Source organism: Triturus cristatus, chromosome 9 (assembly GCF_964204655.1).
Source record: "Triturus cristatus chromosome 9, aTriCri1.1, whole genome shotgun sequence".
NCBI classification, from domain to species: domain Eukaryota; kingdom Metazoa; phylum Chordata; class Amphibia; order Caudata; family Salamandridae; genus Triturus; species Triturus cristatus.
Window position 1 is genome coordinate 395989330 of NC_140592.1, and position 25309 is coordinate 396014638.

The window sequence follows — 25309 nt, forward strand, 5'->3', positions numbered from 1 at the left end:
TTCTGTCTGCCATTCTCCCAAAATATGCCAGAAATCGTTCTGATATATAATCGCAATGCTATTCTCTCTCTGCATTTTTCTCATCTTTTCTGTCTTCACTACTTGACAACCATTTCTGAATGTTCTCCGGTGTAATTATAACGCTTCCTTTCTCCTTTTGCCAAGGTGACAAATTATCCTGAGTCCTCATCTTTTTCTTCAGGTACTGATCATCGGGCCCTACCAACAGCTCTATCTTTATAATCATTCCAACTTGCACCACCTGCATCTCTCCGCTGTGGGGTAGAAACCTGCTCTTTGACTACTGTTGCTTGGATAAGAATTTACCTTGAAGACGCGGCGTTTGGCAAAAAAGAAACAAGTTGGTTTAATTAAACGTAGTGGCCGAGAAAGCATTAACAGAGTTGTGCCTAAAAACAATGTCAATGTACAGACGTTTTGGTCGGTAATATATACAGTCCTTGAGTTGCAATAGAAAGATTAGACATTCTTGTAAAGTACTTAGATCTGGGCCTAGTCATGACCCAGAAATTCAACCAACTGATAAGAAGGACACAGGTGGCTCTCGACCTCCTGGAGAGCTAGTGTGAGCCAATGTTTATGTGTCTAGATGTCTGGTATGAGGAGTGTGTGATCACTGTGTGTGGTGTGCATGCTGTGTTCAGATTGGCTGAGTGTTCCTAACTACATGTGGCATCTGACTTTGTGGTATTTTGTGAATGTGCACCTTTGTCCAAACATGTTTTATTGGGGCCAAATCTCCTCGGACCTGTTTGTGGTGTAACTGCCTATATATGGGGTCGATCATTTGTCTTCGGGCTAAGTGTATCTTCCCCTGTGATTTATCAATCAGAGGACTTGAGTTCAGGTCGCAGGGCCTTTCTGACAATGTATCTCTGACTCGGGTTGATGGGGAGGTCATTTCAGGTGAATTCAACAGCAATGATACAAGTTCATTATTACCTGTGCATAGTACATGGCAGTCATTGATAAAATATTTACCGACATTTTTATTATTATGCGTATATTTGTCATAGCGTACATCAACATCATTTCACTCGTATGGACATTGCTATGCGTGCATTGATTAAGGTATACATTGACGTTGCATTTGCTTGTATTGACGTTGTTATGCCTGCATATATCATAGTGTTCATTGACATCGCATTCACTGATATTAACATTACCCTTCCTGTAATTATGTCTCTGTTTTGTAAGAAATGTGACGTTGCTGATGAGATATGTGAAAGATCCTCATCGTCTCCTGGACCCTGCCCTTCATCTCTAACCTCTTGGGGAGGGACCTGATCTAAATGTAACATGAACTGTGCTTCCAATTGTCCTGAGAACAGAGAATCACCCACATTTTCTTGCTGTTTGGGAGTAGTTGTGTGGTTTGGCGTTCATGTCTTTAAGGCAACACTAGGGGGGGTACCTTCGAAGAAAGTAGAGGGGTCACAACCTCTGGATTCTCCAATCCCAACGCAGCTTCCTGGAACTGTGCTAATGGATAAATACTGGGTACCTTGTGAGAGTTACTTGTAGGGACATATGGGGGTGAGGGAGCAGACAAGGTACAAGATTTGTCAGTATTTAAAGAGTTCCTTGGCTTCTCACAAAAGACTTGCAACAAGGCTAAGGTGGCTTCTCGCTTCCGTAACTTAACTCCTGTATATTTACTTTTAAGGAACGTGGTAGTATGTTCTATTTTTTTGTCATCAAATTTTCCTTTCTTTGGCCAGGGGTACATATGTTTCCAGGTAGCCTTAAACTACTCTTTACAATATTTCTATAACCTTTTCTGATGTCCATGAAAGGTTTATTCTATATGTTCCAGGGGAGTCTCGATAGTCTCCTTGCTTCTAACAACATTTTTATAATAATTTTATTTTAGCTTTTTATCTATTCACTTGAAGTTTTACATATTTAAAACATCCTTTCCTGATGTTTTACACTATCCTTCACAAGATAGGGAAACCATCAGTTTATTATTTAGCTATGCATTATGTACCATAACATTATAAAACAACATTACCCTATGATCACATTTCTATTTACATGTACATACACACATTCATCACATACATATTTAAAAAATAAACTATTTCAAAAATCAATCACAGTTTTTTACTCTAAACTATATACTAGGTCGTTATCCATTGGTCAGTTCCACGTGCTCAAAAGAGGACAACTCTCAAACCATGCAGCTCATAGACTTTGGAGTGACTTCCAGACATTAGGTCGGGGTAGCGATTCAAGTGTTCAGTTCTTACTGGAGGTAAGGTTTCGCAACATCAGCCTTTCAGTCGTGCCTCTAAGTCAAAATATTTGAACAAATATTGGACTCCCAACTTCAAATCATCCACACTTGACTACTTCCAACTTTATTTTGGGAAAAACTCTCTACCGATTACATGGCGCCCTAATCTAATATTCTGCATATTCATACACAATCTTGCATGTGATAACCCATTTACATTTCATCCACGTGTACCATTTCCAAGGAAACAAGACGTATAATATACAAACATAGAGTAGAGTCTGCATTGTCCTCACCTTAAAGATGGCAATCTCTGATTCCTACCTGTCCCCCGTGAACAGGCAGAACTTTCAGGTAACACATTGTCTGCTTACCTTGTCATAAATGTGCAGTATTCTATGCAGTGGGGGTAGGTGGTTTTCCTGTAACTAACAGCAGTTGGTTGAGGGCAAACAAGACCCCTGGCTCAGCTCGCCAAATGTTGAGAGCAAACTAGGATAAAAAGAGACAAGACTTCTCCGGCAAGGCAAAAGTAGGTTTAATCACAACCGCCAGGAGACCAGTCATCTCTGTAGAGCTGAAAAGCTGATCTCAAATTGCTACTCGCAGGCAGCTGCTTATATAATTGATAAAGTGAAGACCTAAATGCAGTTTCCTAAAAAAGCCAATAACAGGTCAAAGAATACATGAGTTAATAATATACTTTTACATAAACATCACATCACCTGTGCCCTTAAACATCATAACCTTTTCTCAAAATGTTCTTTATCATAGTACTAACAAAGTTTTAATGAAACACTAACCTTCTTTCCCTGAGTGTATTAATTTGTATTACTCTGTTCCCAAGACTTCTTATCTGACCTGTATGCTTTAGGGTAAAGTCAACTTTGACCAACATTTTCTGAACCATGTTTCACTTACAATGACAATGGACTCTGCTTGTATGGTGTGATTATAATCTCTTGACGGCTTGTAAACATGTTTTTCTATTTAACTGAAAACCTGCTGAACTTTAACCTACACTGCATGTTTATGAAACCATGGCATACATTGCACTTTAACCACGTATCACTCTGCATTGCTCTCTACTGAAGTCTGCAGTGGTGCAATTTCCTCACATTTAATTTTCTCCTTAATACTAACCATGTTTGCAAATGCTTCAGTGACTCACTTAGGTATATTAAGCACTATATAAATGCTGCAATACAATGTGGTTACTAGATTAAACAGCTGTTTGTCTAAGTATTGGGTGCAGCTTCCCCTGCACTGTGCTTTGTTTTTCCATTGTATATCATTTTTAGGATCAAAAATCAACAAGAGAGGAAGGGATCAACACGGCTAGTCCCCTCAGTAGATTATCCAGAATCAACAAAGCCAGTGTACAGTAATTCAAAACAAGGGGCACTGTAGTCAATACGATACAGTAATCAAAAGAGCACAGAGCCACAGCTTCCATATGAACCGTTATGTTCATGGAAAGAGAGTGGGCCACTATGGAACAATACCCAGTGGGTATGAAAAGCCCTCACTCGCCAACCTGGTTGGTGACATGCTTCATCATTGGGCTTCCACTGGGACGACCGAATGTCATCCCAGTGTGCTGCGACGCCAGGTTACTGCGGAGCGGGGTTTGTTGTGTGGGGAAAGTGAATTTAAAATATCCAATTGAGTCAAAAATAAAACTTTAATGATTTTGCTTAATTGGAAAGGAGTAAAAAGGAGTGAGGGTCAAAAAAATAAAAGACCTGGTTCACTCCGCGGCGGTCAACATGTTTCTGCCTCTAAGAGTGTTAGTCGGGCATTCTTCAGGACCAGAGTGGGATGTGCGGAGCCTCGGTGGTGTGAACTCACTAAGGTCCACCCTACCGTGGGCTGCTTGTGTGAAAATCAAAAAAACACTAAATAGTGTAAACTCCGCCAGTAAATGTAATTAATTAAGGGGAGAGGAACGAGTTTACTAGAGAGGCAAGTCCGTTAAATGCCTCATGGATCCCGGGAGGGGGGTGGGAGCAAATTGGCACACCGCCCTTGCTGCTCTGCACCCGTGAAAAACCTACACAGCCTCTTGCTGCCGGGTCCGGACCCGGCAGCAAGTAAACTCGTTCCTCTCCCCTTAATTAATTACATTTACTGGCGGAGTTTACACTATTTAGTGTTTTTTTGATTTTCACAGAGGCAGAAACATGTTGACCGCCGCGGAGTGAACCAGGTCTTTTATTTTTTTGACCCTCACTCCCTTTTACTTCTTTCCAATTAAGCAAAATCATTAAAGTTTTATTTTTGACTCAATTGGATATTTTAAATTCACTTTCCCCACACAACAAACCCCGCTCCGCAGTAACCTGGCGTCGCAGCACACTGGGATGACATTCGGTCGTCCCAGTGGAAGCCCAATGATGAAGCATGTCACCAACCAGGTTGGCGAGTGAGGGCTTTTCATACCCACTGGGTATTGTTCCATAGTGGCCCACTCTCTTTCCATGAACATAACGGTTCATATGGAAGCTGTGGCTCTGTGCTCTTTTGATTACTGTATCGTATTGACTACAGTGCCCCTTGTTTTGAATTACTGTACACTGGCTTTGTTGATTCTGGATATCATTTTTAGGAACCTACCCTAAAAGTGACCTGTCCTTCTCATCCTTGCAAAGAAGTGGTATCCTGGGTTTCCATCCTGGGTATCCCAGTAAATGGCAGGCCTACTGGACCAAGAAAGCTCCAGGGCCAGTCCTCATCTCCTGACTCCATTGTGTTTTTATTTTAGATATCAAACACTATCATAGGGTTGAATCTCTTCTGCTGCTTCTACTAACATAGTACAAAATGCTATTTACGAACCTAAGTGCCGAGGTTTTGCCTCTGACTCACCTGTCTTTTTCTATATAGAGATCTCCACCACAACTGTGGACTCTTTGCATGCACAATTAGACATTTTAGTAGTAATTGTGAGAGGGGCAGAGGGGAATTGATGGGAAATGGAGTCAACTTACTACTAAAGGGGAGGGTTAAGGGAAGATTAAAGAGGAGTTAAGGGACTCTTAGGGAGGGGTTTGGCAAGGACATGCACCCAGTCACAAAAGAGTAAGCCCATTGCTCCTCACAGATTGCACTTTTATAGAGACTACGCCCACAACTGAGCCAAAACAGTAGTACATTTATTCCAGCTCAAAGCAGATGTACGTTCAGCAACACCCATGACTACTCACAGGTACCACAACACCCTCTAAAAGATAATAATGGAAGCAGGGACTTAAAATAAAATCCCATAGGAACTAATGTTACAATGAATGAAATTAATTGATGAAATATAATGACATTATAATTCATTTTAAAATATGTTTTTAACCTTTTTTAAATTTAAAAATGAATGTAACATTAATATTTATACAAATAATATAATTACTATTTATTCATATTGTACACTACTCTTTAATTATTTAAATTATAAAATACAAATGATTGCTTGTAAATTCGGGTGGGATTTGTCTTAATTAAACTTCAGAAAAATTAGTTTATTATGAACTGTATATATTAGAAATTCTTACATTTTGGATTTGAAATTATGCTAGCAATTCTGTAACATTTTGCTATATATTTCAACATCTACAATATATTTATAAAATTAATGTTAATATTTAACTTACAAATATTTTATCTATTTTTTTATGTTTATTAAAACTTTTTGACTTTTTCTCTATACTTTATCGTGCAGAGATCTATGCTCCTATTGTGGAGGTATCCACCAGGTTTGTGGAATGTCAAATACACTCATAAAGTCGCTATTAGTAGTAACTTTACAGTCACATTTGATGCTTTTACTGACTATCCCCCCTATTTTAGGAGGGGGCATGCTTATCTACACTTTTGAGAGAGTTTACACTTGTAAATGATGAATAGTCTAAAGTAGTACAGTTACTCCCAAGAGTAAACTTACACATTTAGATTTACTCATGGTTAAGTTTACTTTGTGAATATAGCCTTTAGTGTTTGCTTGTGAGGGAACTGCATTTTCGTTCACCTTGCACCTCTGATAATGCTTGGTGGACCTATGTATCCCTTATGTCTCATTGTTTAGGAAAACTGTGTTTTCCATTAGGTAGCACCTTTGCCCTCCCAGATGTACCACATAGCCTTTCTAATCTGTGGTGGTGGAAGGCTGCAACTTCTTAAGGTTGACAAAAGGCATCCCTTGGTAGCTCCATAGACCAATACAGTTTCAAGGGTGATCTTTAGTGCCTGGTATAGGGCGTTTTGTATTTCACAGAGTTGCACAAACCCTGTTTGAGGGGACCAACAGATATTATTTTGTGGCTAAAATCTGTGTTGTACTTTTAGCAGGATCTTGCTACTACTGGGTGGTCCTTTAAACTCATACAGGGCTATTCCCAAACTCACACCTGTGACTAATTTACACATGTAGTTTACTCTTACACATTTAAGTAAGTTTACTACTTTTGGCTGTTCACAATATCCAGGTATAAACATACTCAAAAGTGTATGCTTACATGGTTCCAACCCTTAAAAAATGGGATGTGACCAAATTTACGAGTGAAAGTTACAACTGCCAAAACCTAAACAGTATTAAGTCCAGCCCCACACATGACCAACCACTGATACTGCAACACCAAACCTATAGAATAATATGGATGTAGGGACTTAAAAAAAAACCACAGGAAATAATGTTAAATTAAATAAATTAGTTAAAAATATAAATACAAACAATTTAATGTTAAAAGTATCTCAAATGAAAACATATTTAATATTCAAGTATATATTATAATAGCAACCTTTTTAAAATTGCTACATTAATGTAACATTAATTTAATTAATTTCTAGTTAAATTAAGTTTAAAAGAATTCTGAACATCACCTTTAATCATTAATCTTGCTTGATAAAAAAAACATTCATTTTTTTAGGCGAGAGTTTATTTTTTAATTTAAACTTCAGGAAAACAATTTTCATGTACACTTTTGTAGTAATTTACATTTTGGTAGTCCCTACCTCCATTATTTTCTATGGCAGGGTGTTGCAGTACCTGTTGCAGTACCAGTGTTTGGCCAAATGTAGTACTGGAATGTAGGTAACTACAAAAGTGTAAGTTACTACAAATGTGCAGTTTTGGAATACCGAAAAGTAGTAAATGTAATCAAAAGTGTAAGCTTATTTAAAAGTGTAAGTTACCTTTGTGAAACCTTTGTGAAACAAGCCCTTCAATGTAGTAGACATATGTAACAGCGGCACGCACCCAGAGAGCACTACGTATGCTGGTGGAGTCCTTCGTAACTTTCAGGAGCGTAGAAACTGCAAAATCGACTGGACTTAGAAAGAAAGTCTGTCACAACACCTGGATGAATTAAAGAAATTTGCCACGTGCACGGGAGCACCAGTTTGGATACGGAATACTCGAATAAGCAGAAGTAGGATACAAGAAAATATAATTCCAAATCACAAGATTTTGTTACAATATTTTAAGCACAACAGGAGATGGGCTGGGCCATCATATTCCGTCAGGTGGTGGTACATCATGCTCGGAAACCTACAGTACAAAGTTACACAAGAATAGATCTGGAATCCACCTAATATGTATATGACAAGTCCCTTGTGTTTAAAGTTTAACAGCTTAACAGTTACATTATGTCCAATCCCAAGCAATAAATGCTGACCAATGAGAACGGTCTACTTCATCTTATGTGTGTCAGGATATACTTCTGAGGCCTACAGGGTCTGTTGCTAAGGCAAGCAGGCAGATGCAATAACATATAAATGTACTCACTTCCACAAGCCTTGCAATGTGTTGTGTTACCAGCAGCTTACTGGCAGACAAAGTACAAACTGTTGACCAGCATTGTTCTATAAGTTCAAGCAATGGTATACATTTTGTCTACAATTGCCATCATCGTTGAATTATCACAATGTCAAGTTATACAAAATGGGTGCCACCATTGTTATCTAAACTTAGCTTTCACATTCCCGCCCTTTTGATAAATAATGATGATAGCATATTCAAACATTCACATTTTCTCATTCTCTTCGTTTTCTTCACCATGCAGTCTTTTTAGTTATATTCTGTGCATTCTGCCATAGGTCTCAATCCTTAATGAGCGATGATTTCTGATGTAGCAGCCATTTATCACAGTATTTAGGCAAGAGGGACATACTTGTATCAGGGCAAATAACTTCAAGAGTGACACTACTCCTATTATTAGGGATTCAAGTAACCAGGCACCCCAGCCCGAAACCAATTTCCTATGGATCCTCATATTTCACCAGTGTGTATCCCCTTTGCCACCTTTTGCACTTGTGTATGTTGTTTATTGCATTGTTTTATCTGGGATGTATAGACAGCAGGACTGATGCACCACCTGGCAGACCCCCCCTCCTTTGCAAGGATGGTGTTTAACGCAATGCAATTTTGAATGACTACTTCCCTTATGGCAGTGAGTTCTTCTGTGATATTGCCCAGGGCTTCTTCTGTGGAGTCTGCCAAGTCCTCAATCAAGGGTGCCAGCTGCCCTAGCCTATAAGTGGAGTAAACCATCCCTATAGGTGGTACCATTATACCTATAGCTGTTAGCATATGGTCCACTCATGGCGCAGTTCTCTTGACACGGTCCCTTACTTTTGTTCTTGGACCTATAAGTGTCAACTGAACAACATGGGTCATTGGAGGTATCACAAGAGAGGGATAGCAGCTACCTACCATCCTTCTGGCAGAAACAAGTATGCATGCTCTCCACATATGAAGAACACCCCTTTGAACTCTTTCACCCTGGGTGATAGTTGTGAAATCCCTTGTTTCATTCCTTCCATATTGCCATAGTAGGAGCAGTTGCTAATACCCATGTTAATGCTTGAGTTTTGCACCTTCTTGTCTTTTTCCTTGCTTGTTGATATTAGGCTATTATCCTTGGTATTTGTAATACACAACGGGGATCTTATTGTGTTCAGTACCCTTAAACTGGGGCTAGCTTATCTTGTGTTTCCAATTCCACAGCTCTCCTCTTACGATTGCCGGGTATGGCGCAAGAAGCCTGCTTAGACAATCCTGCAACTTGTTTCTATCCTGCTCTGTAAGGCCTGTCTTTACCTTATTCGCTTTTCCTATTTTCATACACATATTATATTGCTCTGTTGGCATACCTGTGAATAAAGCACACCCAATAGCTTTACCTAGTGGCAAAACATTGTATCTTGCTTGTTCATTAGAGGATGTGGGTAGATGGGTGCAGACATAAAAATCGGATATATTCATTGCGTCTGCATAGAAATTCACCATTTGAACATATTTGCTCTCTGCATAATTTTCCCAGTTCACCTTTTTATTAGTCTCCTGTCCTGCCATCAGTCCTCCATCCCCAACCGCTTTGATATCTAATTGTTTTTCTTGGTATAGTTTCTCATTTTCATTTGTCATTATCTCAGGGTTAGGGCTAGGTATAGCAATGTGGTCAGAAGAACACTATAAGAAGCGTAGTTATTATCATGGCAGGAATGGGGGTGCATATTGCCACTAACACCCACAGCCAGTTCCTTTCATTGTTCTGCAGCATTTGATAAATTGTTCTAGGCAATGGTACGTGTGGCTAGTAGGAAGAAATGTCTTATCTTCTGCTTGCGCTGCCACGCCTCCCAGAAGTCTGTTGAGGAGGGGCAAAAACCCGCAATGATGGTACCTACAAACAGAAGATGTTGCCCGATGGTACCTATCTTCAAGTAATTCAAGAGTTTACCAGTACTTCAATTACTTAGGTGCTTAAATAGGAATTAAACAAAAGTGATGAGGAGTAAAATGATGATGTCTTGTCGTCACAGCTTGTAGTCTGAGGGGTTAGGGCTTGATGTTCCAGATGTCTTTATCAATGCTTTGATGGGGCCCACTTGCATACTCTTCTTTCCTTTGCTGTGTGCAGCATGTGCAACCATTCAGGAGGAATTGATGGTACCCCTATCACCTGGTACTTTAGTAGAACGCCGATTGTAATGGTGTTGTCCTTGCTGTGGTACAGGGTAAGGCACTGGAGGCTCCTGTGGTGGCTGTGGTGTCACTGCCTTCTTGGTATGATAGCCATAGATCCAGGATGTCAGGCCCTCACACTTGACTGCTGTTGCTGTTGTCAAAAGGACCTGATATGGCCCCTTCCACCAAGTTTGAAGGCAGTACCCTCTGGTGCAGGCCTTGATCCAAACACAATCACTGGGCTGAAGGCAGTGTGCTTTTGGTGTCTCTGCTTCACGAAGGGCCAGCAGCACCTGATGATGAAGATAACACAAAGTCTCTGTTAGTCTTTTGCAGTATTAGAGAAGCAGATCATCTGACATTGGTAGAGGGACAATAGACATGTGATCTGGAATGTTCATTAGATGTACAAACCTATTTCATGTGGGCTGAGCTTTGTCCCTCTGTCTGGGGTGCTTCTCATGGACAACAGAGCAAGTGGCTGTGCATCAATCCAGGCCAGTTCAGTGGATGTACAAATCTTCTCTATTTTATTTTTCAACACTCCATGATTCTTCCTCTCAACAAACAGCGCCCACTGCTGGTGGGTGATAGGCACAATGTAGTTTTTGTGTAGCTCCTTGCCCCTTGTATAACCCCTCAGTCATATGTGAGATGAACGCTGGTCCATTGTCAGAACTCAAAAGTATAGGCACTCCAATGCATGGAATGAACTCTTTCAGGAGGCATTTGGCGACAATCTGTGCATCACAGTTCTTAGCTGGGTATGCCGCAGTCCATTTGCTAAACATGCACAGTATAACCAACCCGTACTTATACTTGTGAGTAGGGGGCATGAATTTCTCCCCACCTAAATATATAATTATCAGTGTGTCTCTGCACCTCTGTACAATGCTGGGGTTTGGGGTTACCCCAATGTTATCTCCCTGCAGACAGAGGAAAACTGTATATGCAGGTGGCTTCTTCATCTCCTCCCCACAAGTTCCCATTTTGTTAGACACTCAGAGCTAAGCTTTCAGTAGATATCTGATAAAGCTAAGCTGGCTAATTTTTGCTCTGGGTCAGTATTTGAGCCAATACTGAGGCCAGTTTAAATGGGGACATTATATTAGATTGTCTCAAATTAGATAAAAGCCTATCAATCCCCTGGTTGGGTTACATTCCCAAGACTCTAAATGAATTAAGCTTGCCCAATATGTTTGATGCACCCTCTACTTTAAATAGGAACAACAAGTTGAAGTTTAATCTTTGTTTCCTAGAGCTTTGTCAATCTCAGAGACGGCATACTGAATTCAGGAAAAGCTCTATCAGAGATTATATTATGCTCTTTGCACCTGTTCAACCTGTAACACATTTAACCCTAGAACTCACATGTTAGGAGAGATCACTTCTTCTTCACTTTAAGGGTGGCACGGTGTGGCGCCTTTTGTGTTTCTAGGAGATTCATAGCTCTCTAGGCAGTTCTGTGTTGGTTTGCTTATGTGATGTGTTGTCTCAACAGACACTGAGCATTTTATGTTTTTTGCAATATCTACAGATAACTTTTTGGGTTCTTTTAGAAGCCTCTCATGGTATCGGAAGCACAGGGAAGCTTTACTCCATCTTCAGCTCCTTGGTAGCCGTGATGTCTGCAACAGAGTTTGCTCCTTTCTTAAAGCGGCAGTGAGATGTAAAATCGATGAACCTCAGGCGGAAGCCACATTTACAGCTTCAAAAAGCAAGTTAACCTGCACTTACCGAAGTGATTGCAGGTAGCACTATTGATAGACCTTCAGTTGGCATGTCATATTAGAATTATGTTTCAAGGATGTTGGCTTATGGAGTAATAGAGCACACTGGGGCAGATTTATAAGCCCCTTGCACCACTTTTGCGTCACTTATAATATGGGAAAAGTGACGCAAAAGTGGCGCAAGGGGCTTGTAAATCTGCCCCACTGTGTCTTGTCCTTTTTTAAAGCTGCTTTTACATGACAATGGTTGTTGATGATTGAGGTATTTGAATGAATGTAGCAGCTTATGGGTTTGATTGGATTGCTTCATCCTCATACTCCTAAGCCGAATTCACTTTACTGATTAATGAACTTTGTGTGGATTGTTTTTATTTATTACGCTGCTATGTCAAATGCATTTTGTCTTTTTTGTATGTTATATGTATTTTATGTGTCTTTTGTGGCTACTTTAGTGCTGAATAAATCATTTTGAATAGAATTTCAATTGAACTGAGGTTAACAGTGTCTCTTCAAAGGGTTTCACAGAGTTGCATAGCTGTGAGCTAGCAAACAACAATCCTTTTCCCCTTCCTTTCAGTGTAAGGGTGATGAGTTAATCCCTCCTCTGCTTTCATTCGCCCTGAGTGAGGGCGGCACAATATACAACTGTGCACATGTGTTAGACTGTTCTGTTTTTCTTCCAATGGGCCCTAATGGCCAATGCTCCTTCACTCAAAGCAATCTACATTATAGTGTTTGTTTCTCCTGCCTTAGATCAACCCAATATGTCTGACAATATGCAGGGGTTGGTATTTCTATAGCTGAAACCTAGCTAAAGTAGTGGAGGAACGTTACAAGATGGCGCCATTGTGTCAGGAGGCAATGATGTGTCTTAAGCTGTTTCCTGAATTGTAAGAGGTTGGGTGGACAGGTGCGGCCTTCCTTCTGACAGTCCTTCCTAAAACTACTCACCTCCTTTGTCTTATGAAAACTGGCTATACTGCCCCCTTCCCCCCTCTGAGAGATCTGAATGCAACATGCGCCATTGCTTCTCACTGCTCCGTTTCTGTGACTGCACAGGTAACTCCTCACTTCCTGTCACTGCTTCGGTAATCATTTTCTGACTTCATTTTTAGGTCTCGCCTGACCCAGCGCATGCGCTGGTCTGGCGAGACTTATTGAGAGGGCTCCAAAAAGTGCTACCAGGCCAGCCTAGAGCTACAGTGCATGTGCGTGGGCGCGCGTGCCGCGCTTTACCGCAATTACTTTCACATTCGCGGCCGCAGGGCCGCTCTGATGTTTAATCGTGATCCCGATCGCGATCACTTTAACTTTCGCGGCCGCACGGCCGCTTTGCATAGCCAATAGGTCTCGCTTTTGGGACCTTATAAGTATTTAGTTATGCAACTGTTGCATGGCTAAACACTTATAAGGACCCAAAGGCGAGACCTATTGGCTATGCCAATGCTTGTTCTTGCTTGGTAGTGCTCCACAGTCGCTCTCTTTACCGGCAGAGCTCTGCACGGTGATGCAGGGGGAGAAAGGTGCAGAGCCAGCAACAAATCACTCAGAAACCCCCTCCCTTTTTGTGTGGAGGTACAAGGACAGCAATGTTATTTTCAGTGTATGATGGGTATAGGTAGCTCGTGCGCAGGTGGAAGTAGCCATCTTAGTAATAGTTTAAGGCTAATTTATTATTTTCAAACATGCCAAAATTGTCATCTTTCCCGAAGAATTCAAGGTGCTTGAAAGTGATATATTGCTTGCATATGACTCCTTAACTGACAGTGCTTGGTAAAGGAATACAATTTTCACTGAAGTTCCAGAATGCATGGGCGAGGATTTGAAGATTGATTCACATTTTTCATCAGTACGTCAGCTGAGATTTGATAGCCAAACAGAGGTTTAAATTAAAAAAAAAAACCTGTCCAGTATTTAAGAAGTTTTATTAATGAGGATAAAGGCTGCATTGATCTTCTTAGCAGAGTTCTCTTAAAATAATACAAAATATGAATCAATCAGGATTCTCTATTCTTTTTCATTCCAGATTGATTTCCTAGATGTCTACGTAGTCTGTGAGCGCAAATTACAATTTCTAAAGATATCATGCTAACTTATGACAATTAGAAGAAATACACAGATGTCAAGAGAAGTTTAGCTCCCACTAACATTATATGATATTGTTCGCTAAAATTATTAGGGTCATATTTATTGAATTTTCACACAGCACAGCACGGCTCAGCAAGCTACCGCGCTGAGTGGCGTGAAAGAGAAAGGGCAGGAATGCGCTGCATTTAACATTATATGGCTCATTCCTGTCCTTTCCCTTCCCTGTTGCACAAACTGCTGCCTAGCGCCAATGCAGGTACGCTTGTACCATTGTGCAAGAGTGTCTGCGTTACAGACAGGATTGTGATTGTGGAGGAAAGGGCACCTTTCTGAACAAAATACATTCTCTGAGGCATTTTCCTCTTTCTATGTCCTCTTTCTATGTGTGTTGCAGAAAGAGGAAAAAACTAGGAAGACGAAAGATATTTCTCCACGTTATGCCTCAGCTGGGGATGCATAGCTTTTTGATGCATTCCTCGGTCTCCCAGTAATGGAAAACGTGAAAAAATCCATGGTTGGATGCGTGGGAACACTCACGTTCCATCCATGGAACGCCTCTATGGGGCAGAGTAAAGCAACCCATCGATTAGACCTGCGCTGCTTTACTCTAGATTTATCAAGCTATGCAGGGCCAATCAAAATGGCCTTCCGTGTCTTGATAAATCCAAATTAGTAGTTGTGTTGCCCTTGCGCCCCATTGCGTGGTGCAAAGGCGACGCAACTCTTTGAAAAATATGCCCCATGGTTTATTCCTGGATCACATAAGAAAGTAGCCCATTTTGTTGGGCAATGTTTGATTTTCAAATTTGTAAATACCCAGGCTATTTAATTTGAATTATCTGTCCCCTGGAACAATCTTCCAACTTTTCATGTATTCTTGTTGGAATGTACTAAGGCAAACACAGTGGTGGGAAAAAGTTACCTTCAGGTGCAATTATTGTAGATTATTCCCTGTACATGAGATCAAGGTTACTTTTGAGACTTCAAAATCACTACAATATTTTAGAATGTTTCGATACACACTCAGTTACATTGTGATTCTCTCCTTGTGAGGGAAACGAGAAGCTTGCACGGGGGTGCTGTCGGGGAAGGATGCATGTGAGAGACTATAGTAGACAGCAGTTAGTGTTCATGTAGGAGGAGAGTGAATGGTGTGACCAGGCAGTGGTATGTACGTAGTGACTCCCTTGCACTACCAGAAAGAATATTTAACATATTGCTTATGGAATATGGTTGATGTGTGACTTGTTCCAACAAGTTGTAGATTGTGTTTGTGTGTCCTAATTCACATAAGACTATGAAAGGGATGGGAGCAGTCCATTGGAGTGGTGCAGGATGTAGCCTTAAGGCTAGAGTGGTCGACCTCGAAGCTGGGGAACCAGGTTTGAGTCTCGGCAGCGACGCTCAACATCCTGTGATTCTGGGCAAATCACTTTATCTCCAGGTGCCTAACAAAAATGAATGTGTCCATCTGTATGGAAACTAGTGCTCATGTAAAGTGCTCTTATACCTGATATATTTGGATCAAGTTCACGCTATTATAAAACTCTAAAGAAAATATGTTTTAAATGTCCCCCAAGCGCGATGCATGTCCCACTCTCATCCATGAGGTGGAAGCTGATGTTGAGTTGATTGACAGACAGAGACCTCAGCAGGCCCTTGACTAGGAGATTGACGGATGATTCCCTGTTGTTTGATGTTCCTCTTGGAAACATATTCAGCAACTGTAAAATGATCTAGACGTAATTAGAAAAGAGAAGCTAATTCCATCTTTCATATTTCTTATCTGAGTCCCATAAAAGTACTTACCCTATGTCGTTACAAAGGGGCGCCCCATGCTGAGGGGGTGCGATGTGGAGCAATGGGCATGCGGGTAACTGCAGATGACCTGGATGGTATGTGGTTTCCTACAACACAACAGTAACTGAGTGTGTTTGTGATTTTGCTAAAAGTGTGCTTTATTGTGATCTGCCTATCAACCTTACAAAGCACACTCTGCCCAGCGACAATACTAATTGGCAGGACGGCCTGCTAGTGGGGCCATAAATCATTCCATCAGCTGCTGTGCTATACTTTGAGCAACAGCAAGCCTTCGACCAGAGGATACACACTTAGGGGCATATTAACAAGGGCTGGCGATAACATTATCGCCGCTTTAGCGTTAGTTTTCGGGCGAAAAGCGGCAATAATTTTATCGCAATATCATCAAGGACACTCTAGCGCGTGTTTCCTTGACTTAGTGCCCGTTTCCAGCATGCCTAACTTCGCATCTCTAATGAGATGCAAAGTGGGCATTACTGGGCGTACCCCTGACGAACTACCTTGTAAAATATCACGACATGCACATTGCGATATTTACAAGGATGCTCACGCATGTTTGCAGATGGTAGTTTTTGGCGAAAACCGCAGTTTTCACCAAAAACTAACATCTGCAAAAATGCAGACTTAACTTTACCTAACAATGGGTGTGAATTATGCTGATACGACCACAGGGTCGTATCAGCAAGGTTATCGCCGTGTTCCATGGAAAACACCGCTATCGCTGGTAAATTATCGCCATTGCGCTATGCGTTGTTAATACAGCGATAGCATGGCGCTAATTGCCAGCGATAAAAAAAATCTCGCTAAGAGCGGCCAGCGATAATTATCGCTGCTGCTTGATAATGTGCCCCTTTGTTTTTAGTACGGTGCCACACAATAGCAGAAAGATCAGCACAAAGATGTATCCATGTTGGAAGCCACAATACTAGCCCAAGTCCTAGCTTTTGGGCCTGTTCATAAACTAGCCAGTGAAATACCGTCTCTACATGAAGAATGTACAACTACATTAATCACTCAGCATGCATTCACTACCTCAGTGAGCATGTTTTTGTTTTTTGCAGTTTATATAGCGTAAACTCGACCCGAAGGTATGGGAGCGCTATACATCAGCACCAGTTGCATTACAGACAAACGCATAATTTTTTTTTTAGGCACAGGAAGATTAAGTGATTTGCCCAGAATCTGCTAAGCCTCCCGCCGAGGTTCGAACCCGGTTCCTCAGTTTCAAATTCAGCAGCTCTGGCCCTTACGCCGCATCCTGTCCCAAGCATGATCTTACAGTTACAGTAACAGCAAACAGCAAGCCACCGGTGAGTCCATGAAAATGTTAACCTGCCTGCAAGTCCCTCGGCCAACAGGCTCTCTAGTTTACCATCCACCTCCCTTCCTTTCTTCCTGAACTGCATACCTGGTGATTTCCTTCGTCAATGCAAGCCCTATCACCTGACACCTAAGACATTTGCCTGGCGAGGCAAGAGCTAAAGGCTGCACAATTTTTCCATCCGAGGAAACCTTTCATCCCCGTGGTAGTTCTTCTTTTTAAAGATTTTTCCATATTAAATGTGACGCACCAGCGACGCAAGGGGCTTGTAAATAAACCCCTCAATGTCTTTGTCTCAGGGGCTGTCTGACTTGAAGTCATGAACAGATGTTACAATACCTGCCAACCATCTTCAATCAGTGAATGAACAGGAAGGATATCTTCTTATAGAGTTGGATGTGTGACATCCTGCAATAGGATCGGATAGTATTTATAAAGCGCACGGATACCAAATGTTGTCAAGGCGCTTAATGCAGCACACATAGGAATTGCCAAACGTCATTTTTTTTTTTAAATGAATGTTTATGTGCAAGTAGGGGGACCTTCCTGGCCTTTAACAATCATATGCAATTTTCTGTTTCTATGTGTGCTGCAAGGCAGCACACATGGAAACAGCAAAAACAAGGAGAAATTAAGTATTTCTCCTCGTTTCGCCTGTTTAAGACCAGGTTTTCCCTGATCTTAATTCTGGTGCTGCCTCCTATTTACGCTGCTCTTGTAAATAGGGGGCAGTGTCAAAATCAATGTGTGTTTTGCCCTGGAACACATTAAGTGGCTTAACGCTGCATTGTAAATAAGGCGAGGCCCTTAGCCATCACAACTCTCAACGTCACTGAAAGTGACATTGTGGAAAGTGACGTTGTGGTGGTGATAGAGTGTAGTGATGATACAATTCCTTGTAGTGGTTCAATACTTTATTGAACAAGATACACAAAACAGGTGAGCGCCAGGATACACCTCCACATCCACCGCTGGCTAACCGCTACTCCCTGGAATCCGAATGTCACTTACTTAGTGACATTCCATGCACGCACACTCTCACCTTAAAGAGACACATCCACACAGACCAACACATCAACATCAAAGTAGGACACAACACACCCCCCCCCTAAATAACAAACACGAGCAACCACCAAAATACCAAAAAAAAAAACAAACAACAAAAACAAAAACAAAATAACAGCTTCCATCCAGAACACAAAAAAAACAATACTACTACACAATATACTCCTTGAGCCAACTAGGCAAAATTCTTTTCCTTTTTCCAATACCACCTTCACCTGAAACAACACTTCCATGTGTAGGTACCGTGACGCTTCTCTGTGTTGGAGCTACCATGACTGGCGGACGCATCACAGACCCTTCCCCCTCCGTAACAGCAGAAGAAACCCTTTCACCCCCATGAAGTAAATCATCCTCCTGAGCCACCTCACAGTCCCTCACTTCCTCAGCAGCTAACTGCGATTGTAGATTACTATTTTCAAAATAATCCTCCACCCAGTCAAAATCTCCCCCTTGATCTCTCACCACATCATCTCCATCCCAGCTGCTAACCACAGCTATGTCTTTCAAATTCCACACTCTTCCATCATTTAATCTCACAGAATTCCTCAAAACCTCCATTACTTGCTTAGGTGCCTCAAATTTACTCTCTCCTTTAACTACTCTGAACGGTTTCCTGACCCGTACCCAATCACCAACCTCAACATTCACCTCCTTAGCGCCATGCACTTTGTCATAATAAACCTTTGCCTTTGAATGCACTTCTTCCAACTTCCCCCGTACATCACTAGGAGACCACTGTTGTACCTCACTTTGTACTAACCAATTTGGATTGTACTTACTCCTTGGCGTTCTACCCCTCATCATGACAAAAGGAGATAAACCAGCTTGAACTTGAGAAGTAATTCTGTATGACCACACAGCTTTCTGTATTTGTATCCTCCAATCCAGATTTTTGTTCATTGAAGCCTGTATGACTCCTTTAATTACCCTATTAAAACGTTCTACCGTACAATTCCCACTTGGGTTGTACAACGCAGTAGTTTTGTGATTAATCCCACACCTTCTAAAATACTCCTTTGCCATAATTGAAAGAAACTGCACCCCATTATCTGTAAGAATGCAACCCGGCAACCCTTCCATCACAAAAATGTTATCTAAAAATCTCAAAACAGACTGGGTGTCCGCCCTTTCCACAATTTCCACCACTGGCCACTTGGTAAACAAATCAATAGCTACCAACCCATACTCTTTCAATTCACCCACCGGTCCAAAAATATCTACCGCAATGGTATCCCACGGCAACTCAGGAATCAATCCTTCACTCATAGTGGGTCTTAGTGTTTTAAGAGACTTGTCTGCTGAGCAGCAAACTGAACAACTTTTCACAAAATTTTCAATCTCCTTGTCAATTCCAGGCCACCAGAACATGCCCTTCACAATCAACTTTGTCCTGACAATCCCAAAATGCCCTTCATGGCATAATTGTAAAATCCTTCCACGCAACGTTGTTGGGGGAATTATTCTATCTCCTCTCAACAACACATCCCTGTCTAGAACCAATTCCATCCGTACCTCCCCATAAGATTGCATACTCCCGGTGACACCTGCCTTCCTCGGCCACCCATTTGAAATATAATCCAACACTTTCCCCAACACCTCGTCCTTTAACTGCTCCTCCAACCATTCACCTTTACTAATAGCGGATGCACCAGAATAGTGTACGAAAGCCACACTACAATTCCCCCACGGATCATCCACACATTCCTCCAACGGAGTGGGCAATCTTGACAGACAATCCGCCACCACGTTTTCCTTTCCCGGAACATGAACCATCTTATAAATGAACTCTTTCATCCTCATCGAAATTCTGGCTAATCTAGCCGAAGCAACTGCTGTACCTTCACTAGATAAAATGCGAACCAATGGTCTATGATCTGTGCGAATCAGCACAGGCTTCCCCCACACAAAAGCACGAAAATGTTCAAGTGCCCATGCACACGCCAATGCCTCTCTCTCTATGATCGGGTACTTACTTTCCGCTGGTGACAATGCCCTAGCTGCAAACAAGATAATTTCCTCTTTTCCATCTTTACCTCTCTGTGACAACACAGCACCAAGCCCCTTGTCACTAGCATCCGTGGTCAACAAACTCTCCAAATTCGGATCAAAACTGGCAAGGGCATTCACTGCTTGAAGATCCCCTTTGACTTCCATAAACTCTCTTTCACACTCCTTGCTCCAATCAAATTTGACGTTCTTCTTTAAAAGAGAACGAATATTGTAAACCTTTGATGCAAAATTCTTTATGAACTTTGCGCAATACTCCGCCATTCCCAGAAACGACCTTATCTCTTCCTTAGACACAGGAGCTGGTGACTTAATAATGTTTTCAACCAAAGTAGGTTTAGGTCTCACCCCTTCCTCACTTATAATGTGTCCCAAATATGAGACACTCCTTTGCGCAAATTTACATTTAGTCAACTCAACTGTTAACCCCACAGACTGCAAAGTTTCCAAAACCTGAATCAGTTTGTTATCATGTTCCGCTTTACCTTTTTCCGCAACCAAAATGTCATCCTGAAAAAAACGCACACCATCCACATCACCAAACAACCTGTGCATTAGTTTCTGAAAAACCGCTGCAGCGGATGCAAGCCCGAAAGGCATTCGTGTAAATTGGAAACACCCAAATGGGGTAATAAATGCTGTTAAACCTCTTGAATGTGGTTCCAATACGACCTGATGATAGGCCGCGGATAGATCGATGGTAGAGAACCACGTAGCCCCTCTCAATGACGCTACCATCTCATTGATTTTAGGCAAAGGAAACTTTTCTATCACAATATTATTGTTTAAATGGCGCAAGTCTATGCACAAACGGATTTTTCCGTTGGACTTGCGGGCAACTACGACCGGAGAAATCCACTCCGATGTCTCCACTTCTTCAATCACCCCCTTGCTTAGCAAATTCTGTATTTCCTTTTTCACCTCATCCCTAATTAAAATCGGAATGGGCCTTACTTTGTGTACTTTTGGTATTGCATCCTTTTTCAACACAATCTTGTGTTCAAACCCTTTGAGTTCCCCTAAATCTTTCCCAAACACCTTAGGGAATCTTTTGCTCAAAACTTCACTCATCCTACTGCACTCATCCATTATCAGCACTTTCTCCACACTATTAGGGTCTAAGATTATATGCAAATCCTTCTGATCGAACCACCCCAAAACTGACGGTCCCCTCTTAGCTACGTACAACTTTCCTCTTGTGGATCTTCCTTTAAAAAGGAATGTTAACCATCTGAAACCTAACATGTCAATCTTTTCTCCTGTATAGCTAATGGGATTCACATCTGATTTGTTTAATTGGTTTCCGATCTTCCCAACAAATTTTTCTTTCCATATTTCTTCGTTTATGATTGTGTACGGTGAACCCGAATCCGCATACACCATCACCTTAACACCACCTAGAGATAACTCACAAATAGGTTTTCCATCCATAGAGTTATCCTCTATGTTCAACATGAAATTCCCTCTTACACTCTTTACACATTCGTCCTCACAATTATCATCCTCCTCCTCATCACCGTCCCAAATGTACTTTACATTACTGCGCCTACGACACATTTTGCTAAAATGCCCCAACAATCCACAAATACCACATTTTTTTTTTTAAAGCAGGGCACATTTTGCTAAAGGCTAAATGCTCTTTGCTATCGCAACGATAGCATCTTCTTTCCTCAGTCCTGAAGTCTCTCCCCTGGTTCCTCATTGGTTGATTTGTCCATCTCCCTTGTGGACGTTGAACGTTAGGTCTAGTTTTACTCTATATTTTGAATACACCTTCTGTCATCTTTTCCGGATCTTTCTCTGCTGCCTTGACCACAGTTGCACACCTCCCTGACATTTCCGATTTCCTCATTATGGCCAATACGTCCTCCAGTGGTGCATCACCATTAACCCATAAGCGGTCCTGTAGAGGTGAATTGTTGTTGTGCATGACTAAATGATCTCTGATTAAATCATCATGTAAATCACCAAATTTGCAATCTATCGCCAATTTCTTCAAATCATCCAACCAGTCATCCACAGTTTCGCTTTTAGCCTGCTTCCTTTGAAAGAATCTATGCCTAATTACTCCTATACAAACCTTTGGGGCAAAATACTTGTCCATATCCTTTATCGCATTCTCAAAAGTATTTAAATTTGTGTCTAACACTTTGGACATTCTCGAATAAGTTTTCAACCCCATAGGCCCTAATGAATGTAAAAGTATTCTCTTTTTCTGCTCAGGTTTCATCTTTCCAGCTTCGTCCACTGCTGAAATGTAATTTATAAAGTACTCCTTCCATTCTAACCATTTAATACCTGGTTCCGCTCCTGTCGCCCAAAAGGTGTGTGGATCTCCTTCATTATCCCCATCACCCATGTTTCAACTTAAATATGAAACAATCCTTTTTTTTTTTTATCTTCTTTTGTTCAACTTCCTTGTTTGTGTTCCCCCGGCAGTCTCACCTGTTTTTGCTGCTTTCCGCTGCTCAAAATCCCCTGTGCTTCCCTTTCTACGGCACTTCTCCTCAGCGCCCGTATCTTCGTGTTGCTAAGCAACTGACAGCAAAACAATTTATCCAAGATGGCCACCACGCAGGGTCACGCAGCGTGACCTTGCGTGATTACGCTCCAGATACAATTGCGCATGCTCCTGACGTGTCCGGACACACCTCCTACGTCAGAAGCTCACACGCTCAGAGTTCTGGAATCTCCACCACGAATCGTATCACGCTCCCAGCGCGGGCTTCTCAACTGTCCGAAATCCTTCCCATTACAGCACGTATGTACCGCCAAACTTCCTTTCGCTGCTTTCACCTCGTCTCACGTTGATGTCAATAATCCGATCCAGGTGGGGTCACGATGATTCTCGAAAACAATCCACCTTGCTCAGTTCAATTTCCGTTGTTTTTTTTTTTTTTTTTTTTTTTAAAGTTCTTTGCGCGCTGCTTCTCTTCTCTTTATCCCATCCGATCGTCGCCAATTGTAGTGATGATACAATTCCTTGTAGTGGTTCAATACTTTATTGAACAAGATACACAAAACAGGTGAGCGCCAGGATACACCTCCACATCCACCGCTGGCTAACCGCTACTCCCTGTAATCCGAATGTCACTTACTTAGTGACATTCCATGCACGCACACTCTCACCTTAAAGAGACACATCCACACAGACCAACACATCAACATCAAAGTAGGACACAACATAGAGGCTTGTAAATATGCCCCTTAATTTCTTGTGTTGAAATATGTGAATTACAACTGTAGATATGTAAAATGTAATATAATAGTATAGTTCAAAATTGTGACACCCCACTTGATGTGCATGATCCTGTTGTCCCCCATCACGTATAGCGCTCTGTTGCTTAACAAAGAATAGAAGAGCAACATTGCTTGTTTCAGTGTTAACGTATATCTCCAAATTAACATATGGTACTCGGCTCATACCTGAGGAAGACCCATGATCTTTTGCTGAGGACATTTCCAAATGAACTCCTATTGAGGAAAGAGAAAAAAGACTTCACTCTTCAGGCAAGCAACGGTATTCTATGTTTTTCTATGCAGGCCAATCCCATCACTTTGGGACTTGATTGTCACATGGCCATCTTCCACTACTGCTTTTTGAAAAACACCACAACTCCACAAACCAATGTATTAGTGATTTGAATGGCATGCACAACTCTATTTAACAAATAAATAAATAGTTTAACAATAGCGGTGTCACAAATAAATACAATGCTGCAGGGGTTGGTTTGGAAAACATTTACCATACTTTTTCTACTTTAGCTCCCAATGCAAACCTGTGCATTTTTTAGACTCCTACGTTTTTAAAATACCGCAAAATAAATATCTAGATCGGAAATCCCCTATAAGGATATACAGCAAAATCGTTAGAGAAACCTGCATCATAACTCCCTTGTGGCTGCTAGGAATGGCTCCTGTTGTTGATGCACACACCCTTCAAAAATATTCCATTAATATAATTTTGTTCCATCGTATAAAGTTTTCAGCACTTCTTCCTACCTCCTACATAGACTCTGAACGTACTAGAACTCACTTCCATGACAACAACAATGTATTCAGTCATGAGATCAGAGCACTCCATTACTGAGTGCTCACTGGCTTTCTGTACCTGGGAGAGTTTCCGTTGAGGCTTTGTGAATTGTCATTTGACTCTACATGGTATTAGGGGTGGGCGATGTATTTCGCTCTGCCGGCGGAATTGGTGGAATTTTGTTCACTTCGTATTACGTTTGTAATACAGAGTTCCGTCCAAATTCTGTCAACCGCTTCGTGGCAGAGTCTTTCTTTTGTGTGACTCAAAAACGGTAAATTGACGAGTGCAAGTGAGATTTGGCATCCCCTAGGGTGATTTTAGGTTGCTAGGAGGGCACCCGGCGAAATTTCTCCAACGCGGGCTGGTCAAAAAGCTGTCGCTCTAGTAGAAAACCTACTTGAGCTGCTGCGAAATCAGCTCGAGAAGCTGCTCCCTCTGTCAAGAAACTGCTACCTCTGTCATGCTACGAGGTGCAGTTTGCCCTGCTTTTTCAAGATGGATTGAGCTCCCGGCACTAAATCACAGCGTGACGTGCCTATTTACACCCATTTGCGGAATTCCGCGGAATCTCGCAGAGATTTTTTTGTAACTCTGCTGAATTCCATGGAGTGAAACTCCGCGAGTTTTGCCAAGTCCAAACTGGGGTGGTGTGGTGAGCAAAAGAATGATGGATTAAACCCAGATCCTTATGACTGGGGGTGAATGTTTGCATTGTCCAGCAATTGTTTCTTTTGTAAAGGCCTACAAGGTATCAGACCTAGGTTCTTACCAAAATTCCTCCAGTTTTACTAACCCAGACTTCGCCTTTGCTTAAAGATCCATCTCTGATTTGAAATCCCCGTCTTCAACAGCTGTGTATGGGGTTGCACGTTCAAGAAGCCTAACTCTGAAACTCTCTACTGGCTCATATTAGGAATATTCATGACCACCCTTGTCTATTGCAATTCCATCTAGACTTGTTTATTTCCATACAACAATTAACTACTCACCCATGTAAGCTACATTTAGATCAACATTGCCAAGT